Below are 17,815 nucleotides of genomic sequence, written 5' to 3'. Positions count from 1 at the left end.
GAGAGCGCACGAGAGAGAGAGAGAGAGCGCACGAGAGAGAGAGAGAGAGCGCACGAGAGAGAGAGAGAGAGCGCACGAGAGAGAGAGAGAGAGCGCACGAGAGAGCGCACGAGAGAGAGCGCACGAGAGAGAGCGCACGAGAGAGAGCGCACGAGAGAGAGAGAGAGAGAGAGCACACGAGAGAGAGAGAGAGAGCGCACGAGAGAGAGAGAGAGAGCGCACGAGAGAGAGCGCACGAGAGAGAGAGAGAGAGCGCACGAGAGAGAGAGAGAGAGCGCACGAGAGAGAGAGAGAGAGCGCACGAGAGAGAGAGAGAGAGCGCACGAGAGAGAGAGAGAGAGCGCACGAGAGAGAGAGAGAGAGCGCACGAGAGAGAGAGAGCGCACGAGAGAGAGAGAGAGCGCACGAGAGAGAGAGAGAGAGAGCACACGAGAGAGAGAGAGAGAGCGCACGAGAGAGAGAGAGAGAGAGGAGAGCGCACGAGAGAGAGAGAGAGAGAGAGAGCGCACGAGAGAGAGAGAGAGAGCGCACGAGAGCGAGGAGAGAGAGCGCACGAGAGAGAGAGAGAGCGCACGAGAGAGAGAGAGAGCGCACGAGAGAGAGAGAGAGCGCACGAGAGAGAGCGCACGAGAGAGAGAGCGCACGAGAGAGAGAGCGCACGAGAGAGAGAGCGCACGAGAGAGAGAGAGCGCACGAGAGAGAGAGAGCGCACGAGAGAGAGAGAGCGCACGAGAGAGAGGAGAGCGCACGAGAGAGAGAGAGCGCACGAGAGAGAGAGAGCGCACGAGAGAGAGAGAGCGCACGAGAGAGAGAGAGCGCACGAGAGAGAGAGAGCGCACGAGAGAGAGAGAGCGCACGAGAGAGAGAGAGCGCACGAGAGAGAGAGAGCGCACGAGAGAGAGAGAGCGCACGAGAGAGAGAGAGCGCACGAGAGAGAGAGCGCACGAGAGAGAGAGAGCGCACGAGAGAGAGAGCGCACGAGAGAGAGAGAGCGCACGAGAGAGAGAGAGCGCACGAGAGAGAGAGAGCGCACGAGAGAGAGAGAGCGCACGAGAGAGAGAGAGCGCACGAGAGAGAGAGAGCGCACGAGAGAGAGAGAGCGCACGAGAGAGAGAGAGCGCACGAGAGAGAGAGAGCGCACGAGAGAGAGAGAGCGCACGAGAGAGAGAGAGCGCACGAGAGAGAGAGAGCGCACGAGAGAGAGAGAGCGCACGAGAGAGAGAGAGCGCACGAGAGAGAGAGCGCACGAGAGAGAGAGAGCGCACGAGAGAGAGAGCGCACGAGAGAGAGAGAGCGCACGAGAGAGAGAGAGCGCACGAGAGAGAGAGAGCGCACGAGAGAGAGAGAGCGCACGAGAGAGAGAGAGCGCACGAGAGAGAGAGAGCGCACGAGAGAGAGCGCACGAGAGAGAGAGAGCGCACGAGAGAGAGAGAGCGCACGAGAGAGAGAGAGCGCACGAGAGAGAGAGAGAGCGCACGAGAGAGAGAGAGAGCGCACGAGAGAGAGAGAGAGCGCACGAGAGAGAGAGAGCGCACGAGAGAGAGAGAGCGCACGAGAGAGAGGGAGAGCGCACGAGAGAGAGAGAGCGCACGAGAGAGAGAGAGCGCACGAGAGAGAGCGGCACGAGAGAGAGAGAGCGCACGAGAGAGAGAGAGCGCACGAGAGAGAGAGAGCGCACGAGAGAGAGAGAGCGCACGAGAGAGAGAGAGCGCACGAGAGAGAGAGAGCGCACGAGAGAGAGAGAGCGCACGAGAGAGAGCGCACGAGAGAGAGAGAGCGCACGAGAGAGAGAGAGCGCACGAGAGAGAGAGAGCGCACGAGAGAGAGCGCACGAGAGAGAGAGAGAGCGCACGAGAGAGAGAGAGAGAGCGCACGAGAGAGAGAGAGAGCGCACGAGAGAGAGAGCGCGCACGAGAGAGAGAGCGCGCACGAGAGAGAGAGCGCGCACGAGAGAGAGCGCACGAGAGAGAGCGCACGAGAGAGAGAGAGAGCGCACGAGAGAGAGAGAGAGAGAGCGCACGAGAGAGAGAGAGAGAGCGCACGAGAGAGAGAGAGCGCACGAGAGAGAGAGAGCGCACGAGAGAGAGAGAGCGCACGGGGAGAGGAGAGAGAGAGAGCGCACGAGAGAGAGAGAGCGCACGAGAGAGAGAGAGCGCACGAGAGAGAGAGAGCGCACGAGAGAGAGAGAGCGCACGAGAGAGAGAGAGCGCACGAGAGAGAGAGAGCGCACGAGAGAGAGAGAGCGCACGAGAGAGAGAGAGCGCACGAGAGAGAGAGAGCGCACGAGAGAGAGAGAGCGCACGAGAGAGAGAGAGCGCACGAGAGAGAGAGGAGCGCACGAGAGAGAGAGAGAGAGCGCACGAGAGAGAGAGAGAGAGCGCACGAGAGAGAGAGAGAGCGCACGAGAGAGAGAGAGAGCGCACGAGAGAGAGAGCGCGCACGAGAGGAGAGCGCGCACGAGAGAGAGCGCACGAGAGAGAGAGAGAGAGCGCAAGAGAGAGAGAGAGAGCGCACGAGAGAGAGAGAGCGCACGAGAGAGAGAGAGCGCACGAGAGAGAGCGCACGAGAGAGAGAGAGAGCGCACGAGTGAGAGAGAGAGAGCGCACGAGAGAGAGAGAGAGCGCACGAGAGAGAGAGCGCGCACGAGAGAGAGAGCGCGCACGAGAGAGAGAGAGAGAGCGCACGAGAGAGAGAGTGAGAGCGCACGAGAGAGAGAGAGAGAGCGCACGAGAGAGAGAGAGAGCGCACGAGAGAGAGAGAGCGCACGAGAGAGAGAGAGCGCACGAGAGAGAGAGAGCGCACGAGAGAGAGAGAGCGCACGAGAGAGAGAGAGCGCACGAGAGAGAGAGAGCGCACGAGAGAGAGAGAGCGCACGAGAGAGAGAGAGCGCACGAGAGAGAGAGAGCGCACGAGAGAGAGAGAGCGCACGAGAGAGAGAGAGCGCACGAGAGAGAGAGAGCGCACGAGAGAGAGAGAGCGCACGAGAGAGAGAGAGCGCACGAGAGAGAGCGCACGAGAGAGAGAGAGAGCGCACGAGAGAGAGAGAGAGAGCGCACGAGAGAGAGAGAGAGCGCACGAGAGAGAGAGCGCGCACGAGAGAGAGCGCACGAGAGAGAGAGAGAGAGCGCAGAGAGAGAGAGAGAGAGCGCACGAGAGAGAGAGCGCACGAGAGAGAGAGAGCGCACGAGAGAGAGAGAGAGAGAGCGCACGAGAGAGAGAGAGCGAGCGCGCACGAGAGAGAGAGAGAGAGCGCACGGAGAGAGAGAGAGAGCGCACGAGAGAGAGAGAGCGCACGAGAGAGAGAGAGAGCGCACGAGAGAGAGAGAGCGCACGAGAGAGAGAGAGAGCGCACGAGAGAGAGAGAGCGCACGAGAGAGAGAGAGAGCGCACGAGAGAGAGAGAGAGCGCACGAGAGAGAGAGAGAGAGCGCACGAGAGAGAGCGCACGAGAGAGAGCGCACGAGAGAGAGAGAGAGCGCACGAGAGAGAGAGAGAGAGCGCACGAGAGAGAGAGAGCGCACGAGAGAGCGCGCACGAGAGAGAGAGCGCGCACGAGAGAGAGAGCGCGCACGAGAGAGAGAGCGCGCACGAGAGAGAGAGCGCGCACGAGAGAGAGCGCGCACGAGAGAGAGAGAGAGAGAGAGAGAGCGCACGAGAGAGAGAGAGAGCGCACGAGAGAGAGAGCGCACGAGAGAGAGAGAGAGAGAGAGCGCACGAGAGAGAGAGAGAGAGAGAGACCGCACGAGAGAGAGAGAGAGTGAGAGCGCACGAGAGAGAGAGAGAGAGAGAGCGCACAAGAGAGAGAGAGCGCGCACGAGAGAGAGAGCGCGCACGAGAGAGAGAGCGCGCACGAGAGAGAGAGCGCGCACGAGAGAGAGAGCGCGCACGAGAGAGAGAGCGCGCACGAGGAGAGAGAGCGCGCACGAGAGAGAGAGAGAGAGAGAGCGCACGAGAGAGAGAGAGAGAGAGAGAGCGCACGAGAGAGAGAGCGCACGAGAGAGAGAGCGCACGAGAGAGAGAGCGCACGAGAGAGAGAGCGCACGAGAGAGAGAGCGCACGAGAGAGAGAGCGCACGAGAGAGAGAGCGCACGAGAGAGAGAGAGAGAGCGCACGAGAGAGAGAGAGAGCGCACGAGAGAGAGAGCGAGCGCACGAGAGAGAGAGAGAGCGCACGAGAGAGAGAGAGAGAGCGCACGAGAGAGAGAGCGCACGAGAGAGAGAGAGAGAGAGCGCACGAGAGAGAGAGAGAGCGCACGAGAGAGAGAGAGAGAGCGCACGAGAGAGAGAGAGAGCGCAACGAGAGAGAGCGCACGAGAAGAGAGAGAGAGAGCGCACGGAGAGAGAGAGCGCACGAGAGAGAGAGCGCGCACGAGAGAGAGAGAGAGAGAGCGCACGAGAGAGAGAGAGAGAGAGCACACGAGAGAGAGAGAGAGAGCACACGAGAGAGAGAGATGAGAGCGCAGACGAGAGAGAGAGAGAGAGCGCACGAGAGAGAGAGAGAGAGCGCACGAGAGAGAGAGAGAGAGCGCACGAGAGAGAGAGAGAGAGCGCACGAGCGAGAGAGAGAGAGAGCGCAGGAGAGAGAGAGAGAGAGAGAGCGCGGGAGAGAGAGAGAGAGAGAGAGCGCGGGAGAGAGAGAGAGCGCGGGAGAGAGAGAGAGAGAGAGAGAGAGAGCGCGCGCGGGAGAGAGAGAGAGAGAGAGAGAGAGAGAGAGGGAGAGAGAGAGGCGGGAGAGAGAGAGCGGGAGAGAGAGAGAGCGGGAAGAGAGAGAGCGGGGAGAGAGAGAGAGCGGGGAGAGAGAGAGAGGCGGGAGAGAGAGAGCGGGAGAGAGAGGGAGAGAGAGAGAGAGAGAGGAGAGAGAGAGAGAGAGAGAGAGAGGAGAGAGAGAGAGAGAGAGAGGAGAGAGAGAGAGAGAGCGCGCGCGCGCGGGATGAGAGAGAGAGAGCGCGCGGAGAGAGAGAGAGAGAGCGCGGGAGAGAGAGAGAGAGCGCGCGGGGAGAGAGAGAGAGAGCGCGCGGAGAGAGAGAGAGAGAGCGCGGGGAGAGAGAGAGAGAGAGCGCGGGAGAGAGAGAGAGAGAGCGCGGGAGAGAGAGAGAGAGAGCGCGGGAGAGAGAGAGAGAGCGCGGGAGAGAGAGAGAGAGCGCGGGGAGAGAGAGAGAGAGCGCGGGAGAGAGAGGAGAGAGCGCGGGAGAGAGAGAGAGAGCGCGGGAGAGAGAGAGAGCGCGCGGGAGAGAGAGAGAGCGCGCGGGAGAGAGAGAGAGCGCGCGGGAGAGAGAGAGAGCGCGCGGGGAGAGAGAGAGAGCGCGCGGGAGAGAGAGAGAGAGAGCGCGGGAGAGAGAGAGAGAGAGAGCGCGGGAGAGAGAGAGAGCGGGAGAGAGAGAGAGAGAGCGGGGGAGAGAGAGAGAGAGAGCGAGCGAGCAAGGGAGAGAGAGGGAGGGAGAGAGAGACAGGGAGGGAGAGAGAGCGAGGGGAGGGAGAGAGAGCGAGGGAGGGAGAGCGAGGGAGGGAGAGAGAGAGCGAGGGAGGGAGAGAGAGAGCGAGGGAGAGAGAGAGCGAGGGAGAGAGAGAGCGAGGGAGGGAGAGAGGGAGGAGAGAGAGCGAGGGAGGGAGAGAGAGCGAGGGAGGGAGAGAGAGCGAGGGAGGGAGAGAGAGCGAGGGAGGGAGAGAGAGCGAGGGAGGAGAGAGAGCGAGGGAGGGGAGAGAGAGCGAGGGAGGGAGAGAGAGCGAGGGAGGGAGAGAGAGCGAGGGAGGGAGAGAGAGCGAGGATGGAGAGAGAAAACGAGGGAGGGAGAGAGAGAACGAGAGCGATCAGAGGATAGAAGGTTGCGAGTTCAAGTCCAAATCCAGAGATAATAATAATCTTTATTGTCACAAGTAGGCTTACATTAACACTGCAATGAAGTTACCGTGAAAAGCCCCCAGTCGCTACATTCTGGTGCCTGTTCGGGTATATGAGGGCGAATTCAGAATGTCCAAATTACCGAACAGGCACGTCTTTCAGAACTTGTGGGAGGAAACTGGAGCACCCGGAGGAAACCCACACAGACAGGGGGGAGAACGTGCAGACTCCGCACAGACAGTGACCCAAGCCGGAAATCGCACCTGGGACACTGTTCGCAGTGCTAACATATGTGCTACTGTGCTGCCCCTTTGAGCATATCATACAACTGACACTTCGGTGTGGTGCTGAGGGACTGTTGTGCTGTTTTTCAGATGTGCCATTCAATGGAGGCCCTGTCAGCTCTCTCAAGTGGATTTAAAAGGTCCCATGGCAATGTGCAAAGAAGAACAGAGATGTTTTCTCCAGTGCTAACGTTTATCCTTCAATCAAAGCCACTAAAACAAATTTATTTGGTCAGTAACATTTTTCTGTTTGTGGGACTTTTGTGTATAAATTAGAAGCCACATTTCCTATATTACAACAGAAGCTCCACCACAAAAATATTTCACTAGCTTTAAAGCACTTCAAGAAGCCATGTGGGTGTGAAAGGTGCAAACTGAATGCAAGTCTTTATTGCTTTATCTTGGCAAAGATCGAGCAAAGAGAACGGGAGTTAGTTCTTGTAGACCAGATTAACTCGGTAAAAGCATGAAAAGGTTAAGGGTTTACCTGATAAAGTTGCTCAAGATTATGATAAATGGTGAGATTATTTTCCCACTGGTCAGCAGGATTGTAATATGAATGCAGAAATTTAAGATCACCACAAGAAGGAGAAATGGTTAGGAAAAAATGTCTTTAAACAGGGTGACAAGAATGTGGAATTCTCCACCTTAAACTGTTGTTCAAGCAGAGTCCATTCTTTAAGAGGATTAAACAGTTGTCTTTACAAAAGAAGACCATTAAAGGATATGGGGATTGAGGAGAGTGGAATTATAGATTATGCAGTTCCTACAAAGAAAAATTGATGAGATAAATGTGATACAGTCACAAAACATATTATAGTACTGTGACACTCTTATGATTCTAAAGATCTGCCGTATATTTATTAGTTTCAGAACACAGAATCATAAAATTGCAACAGCAAAGAAGGCCATTCAGCCCATCATGGCTGTACTGGCTCTGCTAAGGAGCAACTCACATACTGCCACTACCCCACCCTCTCCTCACATCCCTGCACATGCATCCTTTTCAGATAATCAGAAAATTTAGGAAAATGTAGGTCACTCGGCCCAGTGTCTGCACCAGCCAAACACCCCCCCAGCCTAATCCCATTCTCCAGCATTTGGTCTGTAGCATTGGTGCTGAGGAGTTGAGGATTTCTGCCCCAACTACCCTTTCAGGCAGAGAGTTTCAGACACCTATCATCCTCTGGGTGAAAGGGTTTTTCCTCATCTCCTCTCTGATCCTCCTACCAATCACTTTAAATCTATGCCGCCTAGTCACTGACCTCTCTGCTATTGGATTTGTTTATTGTCACGTGTACCAGGGTCAGTGAAAAGTATTGTTCTGCGTAAAGTCCAGACAGATCATTCTATATATGAAAAGCAAAACATAGGGCAAACATAAATGTACAATGTAAACACATAGACAAAGGCATCGGGTGAAACATACAGGAGTGTAGTACTATTCAGTTGAGGTGGTGTATGAAGAGATCAGATCAGTCCATAAGAGAGTATTTTAAGAGTCTGGTAACAGCGGGGAAGCTGTTTTTGAATCTGTTCGTGTGTGTTCTCAGACTTTTGTATCTCCTGCCCAATAGAAGAAGTTGGAAGAGTGAATAAGCCGGGTGGGTGGGGTCTTTGATTACGCTGTCCGCTTTCCCAAGGCAGCGGGAGGTGTAAACAGAGTTAATGAATGGGAGGCGGGTTCGCGTGATGGACTGGGCTGAGTTCACGACTCTCTGTAGTTTCTTACGATCTTGGGCCAAGCAGTTGCCATACCAGGCTGTGATGCAGCCAGATAGGATGCTTTCTATGGTGCATCTGTAAACATTGTGGACATGCCGAATTTCCTTAGTTTGCTGAGGAAGTATAGACGCTGTTGTGCTTTCTTGGTCGTAGCGTCGACGTGGGTGGACCAGGACAGATTTGGTGATGTGCACACCTGGAAATTTTAAGCTGTCAACTATCTCTACCTCGGCACCATTGATGTACGATACTTTGCTTCCTGAAGTCAATGATCAGCTCTTTAGTTTTGCTGACTATAGTACTCTTCCAGTAGCGTTACTGCCTCTTTTTTGTTCCTTAGTGAAATCTGTGTGGCCTCATTTGAGAATCCGTCTAACATATCATCGGCCAAAATTGCCACCCCTCCATCGTTTCTATTCCCCTTTATCTTTTCTGTAAATCCTGTAACCAGGATTGAGCCGTCATTCCTGTCCCTCTTCAAGCCATGTTTCTGTAATAGTTATATCATAATGCCACATTCCTATCTGTGCCCTCAGTTCATCTACTTTATTTGCTATACTCTTTGCATTGAAGTAGATAGATTTTTTTTTTTTAATTTAGAGCACCCAATTAATTTTTTCCAATTAAGCGGCAATTTAGAGTGGCCAATCCACCTACCCATGCACATCCTTGGGTTGTGGGGGCGAAACCCACGCAAACACGGGGAGAATGTGCAAACTCCACATGGACAGTGACCCAGAGCCGGGATCGAACCTGGGACCTCGGTGCAGTGAGGCTGCAATGCTAACCACTGTGCCACCGTGCTGCCCGTAGATAGATACCCTTGAGCACTGACAAACTCTTTAAAAATTTTCCAACTTTTGTTTCACTAAACTCGGTCTTCCATTTCCACTTCTGATTTTGTCCCATCTGAATTCACTCTGTTTTAATAATAATCTTTATTGTCACAATTAACACTGCAATGAAGTTACTGTGAAAAGTCCCTAGTCGCTACATTCCGGCGCCTGTTCGGGTAACTCAGGTTCCCATTCCCCTGTCAAACTACTTTAAATCCTACCCAACAGCACTAGCAAACATCCACAATACGATATTTGTCCCGTTCCTGTTGAGGAGGGCTTGTACATATTCCGCCTCCCCCAGAGCCAGTCCCAATGCCCCAGGATTTTGAAGCCCTTCTTCCTGCCATCCCTCCAGCTACACATTTATTTGCTTTAACCTCCTATTTCTATGCTCACCAGCACATGGTACTGGGAGTACTACTACCTTTGAGGTCCTGCTTTTTGGTGTCTTTCCTAGCTCCCTGAACTTTGCCCGCAGGCCCTAATCCCTTATCCTACCCAAGTCGCATACTGGGCTAAATCGCTGGCTTTGAAAGCCGACCAAGGCAGGCCAGCAGCACAGTTCGATTCCCGTACCAGCCTCCCAGAACAGGCGCCGGAATGTGGCGACTAGGGGCTTTTCACAGTAACTTCATTCAAAACCTACTTGTGACAATAAGCGATTTTCATTTCATTTTCATTGGTGCAGATATACATCGCAACCTCTCTCCCTCCACAATGTTCTCCAGCCACTCAGTGGCATCCATGACCCTGGAAAGAGGAAGACAATATAGCATACGACAAAACCACGCGTATGCTACTCTAATTATTGAATCACCTATCGTTATTTGAGCAAGAAAACACATGAATGATCCGGAAACTGACATGTTCAGGAAGAATCCAATGTACAACGTTTTGTATCTTATTGACTTGACAAGTTAATGTCTTGCCACGCAAGTTCCGGGGGGGGGGGGGTGTTTGTAAGGTGGAAAATATTGTTATTGAAAAATTCTTAATAAAAACATTTTAAAAAAATTTAAAAAAAGAATCACCTATCGTTATGGCTCTTCCAGTCTTCTTTGCCGACCCCCCCTCCCCGCCCCACCCTGTACAGTTGAGCCACCTGTGATGCTATGGACTTGGCTCTTGCTGCACCCTCCAGATGAACCATCACCCTCACCAGTATTCAGAACAGAATACGGATTGGAGTGGGATGCAGTCAGAGCATTCCTTCGCTGCCTGTTTCTTTTTGACTATCTAGTGGTCACTCATTCCCCGTTTCCCTGTATACCCTAAAGCCCCAGGGCAACCATGTGATCCACTTAACTCTCAACCTCATGGATTGCACCAGATGCCAGCTGCTATTCAAGTTCCGAAACTCAGGACTCAAGCTACTACAACCGAATACACTTCCTGCACAAATGGCTATCCAGGACACGGGAAGCATCTTGCAATTCCCACATTGCAAAGGATGTGCATTTGAGGTTGGAATAGCCCTGCCATTACCTTATTTATTAACTAATAACCTTGTCACTGCTGATAAACCTCATCAATACTACTGAAGCTTTGCCAATACTAATAAATCTTACTACTACTGATAATTTGGGCAGCAGGGTGGCACAGTGTTAGCACTTCTGCATCACAGCTCCAGGGACCAAGGTTCAATTCCGGCCTCAGGTGACAGTCTGTGTGGAGTTTGCACTTTCTCCTCGTGTCTGTGTGGATTTCCCCCCCGGGTGCTCCGGTTTCCTCCCACTGTCCAAAGATCTGCAGGTTAGGTGATTTGTCCATGCTAAATTGCTCTTTAGTGTCCAAAGGGTTAGGTGGGGTTACTGGGATAGGATGGAGGCGTGGGCTTAAATAGGGTGGTCTTTCCAAGGGACGGCGCAGACTCAATGGGCCATAAATTCTACGATTCTAATCCCTACTAATACTCTTGCCCGCTGTTTCGGAGTCTGCTGTCCTGGCTTTCCCCACTCTCTCTTCTATTTCTGCTCTGTTTAATCCTCCAAAGACTCACTACTCACTCACCCCTTATAGCTCAAAAGTCTGACCACTTGCTCTGCCCTTCTCATGCTCTTTGACCCTCCAAAATGTCACTGTGCTCTTCCCCCCCCATCTGATGCTCTTTAACCCTCCGAAGTGTCACTGCGCTCTCTCCCCATCTCACACGGTTTAACGCTCCGAAGTCACGCCCTAATATATTGAAGCACATTGAAGAACCATTTTCTGATGATTTTTATTTCACCATTCAGGTAAGGGTTAAAAAATAGAAAGCATTTAATTAAGCTCATACAAGAACTTACAAAAATAAGGGACAGCACATGTAAAGATTGTATTTCAACACTTTTGAAGTACCAATTTGCATTTATCTATCTGCAAGGTACATTCCATTACTAAACATCAGTAGATTAGTACAATGTTTCACAATAAAATAATCAGTTATGGGAACTGCTGAGGGTGTTTGAATTTTCTCATAGGTTTATGATTCGTACTATATTATCAGGATTCCACTGTATCTGTATGTCATTGTGTCACTTTGCTAACTGCAAATTATTCTCCTAATTCCTACAATCAGTGCAGTGCGTAATTCAGTGCAGTGCGTAATTCAGTGCAGTGCGTAATTCAGTGCAGTGCGTAATTCAGTGCAGTGCGTAATTCAGTGCAGTGCGTAATTCAGTGCAGTGCGTAATTCAGTGCAGTGCGTAATTCAGTGCAGTGCGTAATTCAGTGCAGTGCGTAATTCAGTGCAGTGCGTAATTCAGTGCAGTGCGTAATTCAGTGCAGTGCGTAATTCAGTGCAGTGCGTAATTCAGATGAAAGGTATGTTACTTGTTCAGTCAAAAGAACAATATTTTGTTAAACATGGCAATTAAAGAAAAGACTGGATTCATATAGCACCTTTTGCAATCTGAGGACATTCCAAAGAATGTCATGGCCAATTAAGTATTTTTGAAGTTTAGCCACTGTTGCCAAGACTCTGGTACCACTATTAATCTTGTATTGGTACTCTATAGATAGATAGAATTTACAGTGCTGAAGGAGGCCATTCGGCCCATCGCGTCTGCACCGGCTCTTGGAAAGAGCACCCTACCCAAACCTCCACCCTATCCCCATTACCCAGGAACCCCACCCAACACTAAGGGCAATTTTGAACACGAAGGACAATTTAGCATGGCCAATATACCTAACCTGCACATCTTTGGTCTGTGGGAGGAAACCGGAGCACCCGGAGGAAACCCACGCACACACGGGGAGAACGTGCAGACTCCGCACAGACAGTGACCGAAGCCAGGAATCGAACCTGGGACCCTGGAGCTGTGAAGCAATTGTGCTAAGCACAATCCTACCATGCTATAAAAGGAGCTCAGTCTCAATTAGATATCAATACATTAGTTAGGAGGAAAGAACGGCTCAGTATTAGAAACTATTTGTTGCAATTTTGTTGCAAATGTTCAGGTCATTCTGGAAAACATGATTTAAACCATTGAATGGCAAAATCTATTTTTAAAAAAATATTTTTGTTTATATGTACATTAAAGGAAATAAATAGAATCTGTAACTCAAGACAATTGTGGGATTTATGATTGAGAAAAACAATACACGATAGCACAACTATAACCCTACATAAACATAGAAGCACCACACAGGAGCAATACAAACTTCTATACTATAATATTACAGCTTCCTTAGATAATATTCAAAACTTGTGATTGTAATAGCAGATATGTAACATCACAGACACTCTTCATGATATCTGCATGTAAGAATTATGAAGTGTTCTTTTCTAGGCCTTAATTTTATACAGCAAAGTATAGATTTTGTGCTGCTCATATCCTAACATGCACAATGGCCTCGGCACTCATCATTAAACATTTAGAGTACCCAATTCATTTTTTCCAATGAAGGGGCAATTTAGCATGGCCAATCCACCTAGCCTACACATCTTTTTGGGTTGTGGGGGGGTCAAACCCACGCAGACACGGGGAGAATGTGCAAACTCCACACGGACAGTGACCCAGGGCCAGAATTCGAACCCAGGTCCTCAGCGGCGTAGACAGCAGTGCAAACCACTGTGCCACCGTGCTGCCCCTGGCACTCATTATACCTGTGCACAATGGCCTACATTGGCTTCCTGTCCAACAGTGCCTCATCCTGGTTTTCAAATTCCTTCAAGGCCTCACCTCTCATCATCTCTGTAACCTCCTCCAACTCTAAAATCTTCTGAGATCCCGGCACTTCCCCCAAATTCTGCCTCTTGTGAATCCCCAGTTTTAATAATTGTGATATTGCTGCTGTGCTTTCAATGTCTAGGCACTAAGCTGTGGAATTTTTTCCCCTAAACCTCTCTACCTATCTCTTCTTCTTTATAATGCTCCTTAAAAACTACCTCTTTGATCAATCTGTCAGTTATCTGCCTTAATATCTCCTTATGTGGCTCAGTGTCAAATGTTGCTCACTAATGCTTCTGTGAAGTGCCCTTGAGTGTTTTATTATGTTAACGGTGTTATATAAATATAAGTTGTTGCTGTTGTTTCTGTTCAAATACCAAGAGGACGATCAAATCAGCTAATGGAAATAAAATTAAAAAGGAAATATCTCATCTTAAAGTGCTTCAGGTTCTGTCTGTGTGGAGTTTGCACATTCTCCCAGTGTTTGTGTGGGTTTCGCCCCAACAACCCAAAGATGTGCAGGTTAGGTGGATTGGGCACTCTAAATTGCCCCTTAATTGGAAAAAAAAATGAATTGGGTACTCTAAATTTTTTTTTTTAAGTGCTTCAGGTTAAAAGCAGTACTTCTGAACTGTTTTCATTGTTATTACATAAGTGTCTAGTGCTATATAATTAGCGGTTGTGCTTTCAGCTACCAAGGCTTTACTCTGAAATTCTCTTCTTAAACCTCTTGGACTCATTCTGCTTCTTTAAAATACTTTTTAAAACCTACCTCTTTAACCAAGCTTTTAGTCACCCACTGAAACCTCCGCCTTTCATTCAGTGTTAATTTCATTCTGATTACACACCCAAAGCATCTCAGTGCATTTTAGTGCATTAAAAAATAATTATTTATGCAAGTGGTAGTTGCTGTTACCTAGCTTTGCTTATATTGTAAACTACTTGATCATACAGTGTTAATTGTAAAAGTTAAAATTAGGTGTATATAGTGGGGCATTGGGGCATTCGTTGGATAATTACATGTCAACATCTAAAGAGACACTTTTTGATACTGGTGGTTGGCTAACAGGGCCAGGAGTTATACATTGTGAATAAATCTAAAACTGAGTAAGGATTGACTTCTGCTCTCCTCCTTCACCAACTGATGGAGGTTTATGACATTTACAGAACAGTATGGTCCAACTTAATTTATCTCCCCAGAATTCTAAATAGTACAGGAGATCTTGTGTGTGTTTTATAAAAATAAATTTAGTGTACCCAACTCTTTTTTTCCAATTAAGGGGCAATTTAGCATGGCCAATCCACCTATCCTGCACATCTTTGAATTGTGGGGGTGAGATCAACGCAGACATGGGGAGAATGTGCAAACTCCACATGGACAGTGACCCAGGGCCGGACTCGAACCCGGGTCCTCGGCGCCATGAGACAGCAGTGCTAACCACTGTGCTACCATGCTGCCCCACTCGTGTATGTTTGTTTTGTTGCACATAAAGGTAATGCCAAACAGATCAAGGACAATAACAGATTATAAGTAGCCTGACAAATAATTAATTCACAAAAGTGGTTGTGAGCAATTGAGTTGCTTAAATGGAATAGAACACAAGCACCCATCTGGTATTCTATTTCTGAACCCAATGCTAAATTGATGTTTCAGCCAAAAAAATTAATGGAGTACCAATTCTGTATTCTTGCACATTACAGTACAGGTGCACACCATTTAAATAACTCTTTGGAGAGACTACAGAAGGTTATAGTCTAAAACCTAGGCTTGCATGTTGGCAGTGGCAGCAGTAGTCTTAAAAAAATGTTTCTTGCAGCTTTATAGCTTTGGAGAAATTATCTGTAGTGAGCTTCATAAAGGGATTTCTATTCCACTTTTCGTGATTGGCCCACTACCACAATGTCGCTTTAGTGTATTTTATCATTATGCTTACGATTATAAGAACGTCTTATCGCGAAGATTGAATACAGAAGGAAAACATTAACATAATACTTGGTTACAAAGTACAACTGCATCAAGCAAAAAGCCCAATGAAAAGGTTGTAGAACTCTTGATTTATCATATTGTTCCTGAAGCAACTTCCATTTTAATGAAAGCATATAATGATAATCTAACATGTTATCTTACACAAGTAATTTTAGCAGTCCCTACTGAAACAATACCTGTCACACTAAATCCCACCACCAGTGGATACATTCTTGATTTCTCAGACATGCACAATTTATTTAGATTCTCACCTTCAAATCAATGTGGAGCAATGTGGGTAGATGCCAACACAAAAATGGCATTGCAAATTGCAAAGAATGAGCCCCCTTCATGAGTCCATCTCATACCAAGTTAAAGTTGCATTGCATGTCTGAATCGTACGCACTTTTTGGCAGGTTTAACGTAGACTGTATAGAATCAGACTACCACCATCTGAAACTGTCCAGTCAGTAATCATTGCCCCCTCCTAATCTCTAGCAGCAATCCTATAACATCTCTCCCGAAAGGTTATTGATTATGCCAGAGCCTGGACGGACAGAGAGACATTTCAGCAGCAGTTAGATGATCAACAGTCAGGATCCAAGTTAATGTTTACACTTCCTAACCAAATACAGTGACAAATCGACTGTAGTTAGCATCAGTTGCTCTTTTGAGAAGTTCTGATTTTTTTTTAAACCTCATATCCACCTGTAGGATAGCAAAATCTGAGAAGAGGGGAAGGAAACTTTGGTGTAACCAAGCAAACCATATTAAAAGGCTAACCTTGGCCTCTAAAGTGGATATCTAAATGTAAATTCGTTTTCAGATAAAAAAGGACCCTGCAATCCGGACCAACTTGTGCTGCTTTATTTTTTGAACCGCACTAAAGTTAGGCCAAATTTTGATTAAGTGAGTCAAGATTCATATGAAATTTGCTGCTTTATTCCACCGTAAAGTGAAGATAAACTGTTATAATCAGTTTTACTTATTACCATTAATACAACTTGTTGTTGCATCATAAAGAAAATACATGTTATTCAGAGATGTCTTTCTTTATTTAAAGCTCATTTTATAACTCCGCCTCCTGTGACCCATCCTCCTCACAGCCCTTTGCTGTTCCAATGGCCCTGTTTTTTTAAAGCTCAACTCTAGTGTCAGCTTTAAGTCTCCACCCCGCGCCCCACCCCCAATCCAGCCAAGACGAATCCACCAACCTAACTTGAAAATATCGAAAGAAATAGTCCTCCCAACCGCAATAAGTGTGAACAATCACTACGAGAAAGTCAAAGGATTTTTTTCATTGTCTCCAGTGAACAGGCCCAATACACTCCATCTGAAAACCAATTTATATTTAGTGATCCCCTGAAGAGGACAAGATTGGCCTTTTTTTCCTTAAACTTGTTTTACATCAAAGTTTTCTTTTCCCAGGACACAGGTCTGAAAGTCCAAAGTATTATCAACTTTGAGAGTTCTGCCGTTACTCTGGTTGAGATCAATTTACTCAAAAGACAGGCCAGGATCAAACAGGTACCTTCCTGGATTATGTTTATACCATAAAATACAGGGACATTAGTTATTAACCTTTTCGATTAATCTTCATAATCAGCCGGGAAAATATCGACTATGATCCCACCTCTTCCCGGTCCCCATTCTGCCCCTTATTCTTTCTTGCATCGGGACAGTAAAGATCAGCTCCTTCATCCGCCAAACCCAGTACACCAAATCAAGCAGAACAACCACTTCTCCCAAACCTGGGAAAGCAACACAGCGTTAGGGAAGCTGCCAGAATTTAACTAAAGAAGCTTCACGATTCGAAAGAGAATATGAGTGTGAAACATTAGCCAGTTAGGAATTGTAAAACGAAGCGATTGCACACTGTTAAGTGGACGCTCAGAAGCAGTTATCCCCCCCCCCCCCCGGATTTTAAACACCTCGGTACACTTTGCAAGCAATCGTTCAGCACAGGAGGTTCGACAAATTCGCCTTTTGAAATGAATGCTTCGCATTAACCTTGGTGCTGGAACCTCCAAAAAAAACTGTCACGATGATTTTGTGAGTTGTGTAATGTTACAAACATGGTGTTTAGAAGAAGCCTCGCATTCTGCCCATATCTCCAGCACTGTAGGAACGCTCGCACACCAGAAAAATAAAGCCACAGTTCCAACACCCACCTTAATACAGAGAGGAGACTTTTGCAACTTCCTTCTGTCGACCAGCCGGGTACAGTACAGGGAGACAGATCTTTTTTTGAGAGAGAGATTTTCTTTTATTTTTACGGAAAAGTAGTCTCTCGGAGACATTCGCCCGGATACATTGTGGACCTACATGGCAGGTTGCTTCCAAAAGCCTCCGTTATGTGTCCACACAAACTGCAGCTCTCCAATCACCCCTCCTCTCCCTCCCCCCTTGAGCTTCCAGTCTCGTCGCTCCGGGGGCTCGAGAGCGTCGAAACTACGGGAAAAGATACTGGGTGATTGACAGCTCGTCAGGTGCGCGCCCCTTGATTGGAGGGAAACGTCGCCCGGGCAACAAGGGCCGATCGGTCATTGGCTGGTAACTTGTATGGGTGGCCCGCCCTCCCCGGCCTGCACCAATCAGAATGTGGGAGAGTGTGCGGCAGGGCAGCGCGTGCCCGCCCGGGCCCGGCCAGTGGAAGCGTGGGCAGCTTCTGAACCCACACAGAGGGAGAGGGAGAGAGGCTCAGTCACACACCTCCATACAGAAACAATCTGCTCTCCGCCTGTGCGATCGCCCCGCTGTACTTGGGTCGAGTGTCAGTGGTGCTTTTCCCGGCTTTATCAAAGTGGCCAAACACACACATACCAGAAGCCGAAAGAGTTACAACCCGTCAGTCGCGCGGCAGGAGTTGCGAAGTGCCCCGGAAAGGAGCCTTCCCACCCGGGGAGAGCTGCCTGGCGACGCCTGAGGTCCCCGGCTTCTCTTGTTGGGCAATCGCTGAGCTAATCTTTGACAGACCCATCCATCCTTGCTTGAGCGTGAACACTTCCACACG

At 49.1% G+C, this 17,815-nt stretch overlaps 1 protein-coding gene across 3 annotated transcripts in view; it reads right to left on the bottom strand.

Annotated features, from left to right (window-relative positions):
- Positions 1-17,815, bottom strand: part of LOC140401751 (SERTA domain-containing protein 2-like) — a 147,801-nt gene that overhangs the window by 107,736 nt on the left and 22,250 nt on the right. For 2 of the 3 annotated variants that reach the window (XM_072489817.1, XM_072489816.1), the window contains exon 1: positions 16,974-17,250. The exons of the other annotated variant lie outside the window; for it this stretch is intronic. The gene's annotated coding sequence lies outside the window, so the exon portion shown is untranslated. Of the gene's footprint in view, positions 1-16,973; positions 17,251-17,815 lie in introns of those variants that run through there. 3 annotated transcript variants of the gene reach the window in all.

Source organism: Scyliorhinus torazame, chromosome 2 (assembly GCF_047496885.1).
Source record: "Scyliorhinus torazame isolate Kashiwa2021f chromosome 2, sScyTor2.1, whole genome shotgun sequence".
Taxonomy (NCBI): Eukaryota; Metazoa; Chordata; class Chondrichthyes; order Carcharhiniformes; family Scyliorhinidae; genus Scyliorhinus; species Scyliorhinus torazame.
Note: the sequence above shows the minus strand (reverse complement) of the source record. Positions and strands in the feature narration are given on the sequence as shown.